The sequence below is a fragment of the Pseudorca crassidens genome, chromosome 6 (assembly GCF_039906515.1).
Source record: "Pseudorca crassidens isolate mPseCra1 chromosome 6, mPseCra1.hap1, whole genome shotgun sequence".
NCBI lineage: Eukaryota > Metazoa > Chordata > Mammalia > Artiodactyla > Delphinidae > Pseudorca > Pseudorca crassidens.
Window position 1 is genome coordinate 68,646,044 of NC_090301.1, and position 4,920 is coordinate 68,650,963.

Sequence of the window (4,920 nt, forward strand, 5' to 3'; positions counted from 1 at the left end):
ATATTAACTATAATTTCCTTGGTTAATGTTGTTTGAAATCATAATCCAGGTAACTGTATAAATCAGGATTAAGCCAGAGAAGCAGAATCAGTAGGAAATATAAATTAAGAGATTTATTGCAGGGAACTGGCTTATACCATTTGGGGGGCTGGCTAAGCATGTCTAGAACTTGTAGGGCAGGCTGTCAGGAGGGTCAGGCTGGAACTCTCAGGCACAGGGTAAAGCTGTTGTCCACACAATTTCTTCTTATGAAAGCCTCCGCTCTGCTTTTAACCTCTTTCAGCTGATTGAATCAGGCCTGCCCAAACTATCTAAAATAATCTCCATTTCTAAAGTCAACTGATTATGGATTTTAATCCCATCTACAAAAAGCTTCACAGCAACACCTAGAATAGTGTTTGAAAGAATAACTGGAGACTAGCCAAACTGACTCATCAAAAAGACTACCACAATAATATATAGAAGTTTAAGTATTGGTTGATTTCTCCAAATCTCAAAGAGCATTGAAGATTGCTCATTTGAAATTCAAACCCTGCTCTCTTTAAGAAACAATTAAACATATGTATATATTATATCTCTGATCTTTCCTTCTTATCTGCTTTTCATTTGAAAAGTTAAAGAAAGCTCAAATCTTTCTTACTGTAATTTTTTGTCTCAATTTTTATAAATATAATGTGCAAAGGAGGTATTTCTGGATAAAGAGTTTCCTATAGCACAAAGCCATAGAATATGCCTTTTCGCTATTTCTCTTTAAAAAAAAAATTAGAAGGGATAATTTTGTTGGCATCCTAAATACAATTGTCAATAATGGATAGCATTAACATTTATATATTGATATGTTAACAGAGAATTAGAGAATTCGTTTTCATAATCCTTAATCAGTATTGTAGAAATCTGAGTCCATAGAAAGATATATGAGATTTCAGTTATTGAAGAAGATACACCATGAGGTGTCTACAACATTTTAGAATGAGTGATGCAACTTCCATTCTTTTCTTTTGGCTTTGTGATTTTGATTGTTTAAAATTATGCAATGCTGCGCTCACTTTGCCAGTACATATCTAATACTAGAATTGGAATGATACAGAGAAGATTAGCATGGACCCTGTGTAAGGATGACATAAATTCATGAAACATTCCATATTTTTTAAAATAAATATTTTGTTATATATGAACCTCATGGTAACCACAAACCAAAAAATTATACTGAAACAGAAGAAAAGAGAAAGAAATCCAAACATAACACTAAAGACAATCATCAAATCACATGAGAATACAGCAAAAGAAGAAGAAAGGAACAAAAAGAACTACAAAAACGACCAGAAAACGAATAATTAAAGGACAATCAGTATATTTCTATCAGTGATTACTTTAAGTGTAAATAGACTAAATGCTTCAGTTAAAAGACATAGAGTAGCTGAATAGATAAAAAGCAAGACCCATATATATGCTGTCTATAAGAGACTCACTTCAGATCTAAAGACACACAGAGACTAAAAGTGAGGGGATGGAAAAATATATTCCATGCAAATAGAAACAAAAATAAATCTGAGGTAGCAATACTTATATTTGACAAAATAGACTTTAAAACAAAGACTGTAATAGGAAGCAAAGAAGAACATTACATGATAAAGGATTAATCCAGTGAGAGGATATAATTGTAAATATATATGCACCCAACATAGGAGCACCTAAATACATGAAGCAAATATTAACAAACGCAACAGGGAAAATTGACAGTAATACAATAATAGTAGGGGACTTTTAACATCCATTTACATCAATGGACAGATTATCCAGACAGAAAATCAACAAGGAAATACTGGCCTTAAATGACACATTAGGAGATGAACTTAGTAGGTGTATATAGGACATTTCATCTAAAAGCAGCAGAATACACATTCTTTTCAAGTGTGCATGGGACATTCTCCAGTATGGTTCACATACTAGGCCAGTCTCAATAAATCTAAGAAGATTGAAACTCTATCAAGCATCTTCTTCAACCACAAAGGTATGAAACTAGAAATCAACCACAAGGAAAAAAAAACTGCAAAAAACACAAACACATGGAGGCTAAACAATATGCTACTAAACAATCAATGGGTCACTTGAAGATATCAAAATATACCTGGAGACAAATCAAAATGGAAACACAGTGATCCAAAACCTATAGGACACAGCAAAAGCAATTCTAAGAGGAATGTTTATGGTGATACAAGCCAACCTCAGGAAACAAGAAAAATCTCAGATAATCTAACCATACACTTAAATAAGGAACTAGAAAAAGAAGAAGAAACAAAATCCAAAGTTAGTAGAAGAAAATAACTAATAAATTCAGAGTGGAAATAAATGAAGTAGAGACTTAAAAAGCTACAGAAAAGCTCAATGAAACTAAGAGCTGGTTTTTAAAAACATAAAATTAATAAACGTTTTGCCAGACTCAACAAGAAAAAAGAGAGAGGGCCCCAATAAAATCAGAAATGAAAGAAGAGTTAAAACTGACACCACAGAAATACAAAGGATTGTAAGACATCACTACAAACAGTTGTATACCAATAAAATGGACAATCTAGAAGAAACGGATAAATTCCTAGAAATGTACAATCTCCCAAAAGTAAACCAGGAAAAGATAGAAAATATGAAGAGACTGATTTTCAGTAATGAAACTGTGAACCAGTAAAAAACAAAACAAACAAACAAAAAAACCTCCCAACAAACATAAATTCAAGACCAGATAGCTTCACAAGTAAATTCTACAATACATTTAAAGAAGAGTTAACACCTATCCTCTAAAACTATTCCAAAAATTTCAGAGGAAGGAACACTTCTGAACTCATTCTGGAGATCAATATCACCCTGATATTAAAACCAAAGAAATCCCAAAATAGAAAACTGCAGGCCAATATCACTGATGAGCATAGATGCAAAAATCCTCAACAAAATATTAGCAAACTGAATTCAATAATACAGTAAAAGGGTCGTTCACCATGATCAAGTGGGATTTATTCCAGGGATGCAGGAATGTTTCAATATCTGCAAATCAATGAAGGTGATACATCACATTAACAAATTGAAGATTAAAAATCATATTAACATCTCAATAGATGCAGAAAAAGCTTTTGACAAAATTCCACATCCATTTATGGTAAAAACTCTCAACAAAGTGGGCATAGAGGGCACATACCTAAATATAATAAAGGCCAGATATAAACCTACAGCCAACATCATACTCAATGTTGAAAAGTGGAAAGCTTTTTTTTTTTAAATCTGCTTTTTATTCTCTAATCTTTAATAAATGTTTGAACATTACATTCCTAGAATAACTGCACTTGATGTGGGGTATTAGTCTTCCTCTCTATTACCTCAGTGAGTTTTCACCTCACAGGATCCCCACTTCCCTACTCTCTAGCTAGAAAACCAGGGCTTTATTTCTCCCACTCTGTTGCACACTGTTAATAATTGTGACTGTGTTTGAGACCAAGTGTTGAGAGGATGGAGAGAGAAAAAAAAGTGGTAAAGATTCTCTTCACACTTTGGGGACCACAGTTCCTCTGGACAGAGAGAAAGTTTCACATCCTTTAGAGATTTTGGAGCCTGCTCAAATATTGATTTCATTGCTGTTCCCACCTCCATGGGAATGCCTGGGGCTAGAACAGGGGAGGATGGATGAAAAAATATAGGGGCTTTCCTTCGCTCTTTCTGACCCCTCAGAGCTTCCTTTGTCACTCCTCAAATTAGAGACAGAGGCCTTCCCTTGGCACACGTTCTGTCTACACATAGTGAGCAGTTACAGGGTTCAAATTTCCTTTGAGTCCAGCCTGGGAACCACCAGAAGAAAATGAAATGGGAGACTCCCCTCCAGTTCAGTGGTACTTCAAATTATGGTTTCCTTCTCCAATCCACCTGCTCTTATTTTTTTTCAGAGTCCTCAGAGGGCTTCTGCATGCATTGTATTGAGATTCTAGCTGCATTTCAGTAGGAGAGACAGAGTGAAAATTTCTTACTCCATTTTACCCTGAACAAGGACTGACACAGGTTTTTTTAGGTAAACATAGTAAATGAAATACCTTTCATACCTCTGAGTAGAATATATTTACTGTTAATATTTTACCTTAAAATGCATTTTGATCTTCAGAAGTTGAGGGTCATTCCTCTGTATAGTTAAACGATACAGATTTTTTATTTGCAAACTTCTGTCCTCAGAAATTACAGCAGAAAAAATGCATATCATAGATTTTAAAATAATGAATCAGAGTCATAGATCAGACTACATATATAACAAAAATCTGACATCTTTGTAGTTTAGGAGTTTGAAAATAATTGCATTTCCCTGAATTCTCATTAATAAAAACCATTTATTATTGGGCACAGCTTATGAGCCTGTCATCAGATGCAGTTCATTATGTAGCCTTGCATTACTATTATCCATTTTGGCGTAGCCTAACTTATTCTTAGCAGGGTTGGAACTTTTGCATTGTCATCATCTAAGTGCTTTTTGTAAGGTAGCAGGGTGATGGTGGAAAGAAGCAATATGTTTGGAGTGTGAGCGAACACTCAGACTTGAATTTTCCTCTTCAAAGGAGTTATTTCCCATCTGGCACTTTTTAGCTAAAAATATTAGATGCTTGTTTTGACTATTACCTCTGTTGCTGAGCCCTGAGTAAAGAAAAAATGTAGGTATCTGTAAATTGGAGGATTTTTAGGTTCATGGGAACTGCAGACTACCTGAAGAAGTATTTAACATGCCTGGGCCTAAGTTGTCCAGGATCTACAAAATGCCTATGAGCAGAACTTCCTGGATCAGGAAGCACAGTGCTGCACAAAGAGAATGAGCTAGAACACCTGGGTTCTAGACTTCGTTTTACCATAAAACAATGCCGGGTTAGAATTTTCTAACACTTAAACCCCCATTGTCTCATT

The 4,920-nt window shown here is 34.6% G+C and overlaps 1 pseudogene; it reads left to right on the forward strand.

Annotated features, from left to right (window-relative positions):
* The first annotated feature begins 1,053 nt into the window (after positions 1-1,053).
* On the forward strand, positions 1,054-1,148 carry LOC137226913 (U6 spliceosomal RNA; annotated as a pseudogene).
* Positions 1,149-4,920: the final 3,772 nt, after the last annotated feature.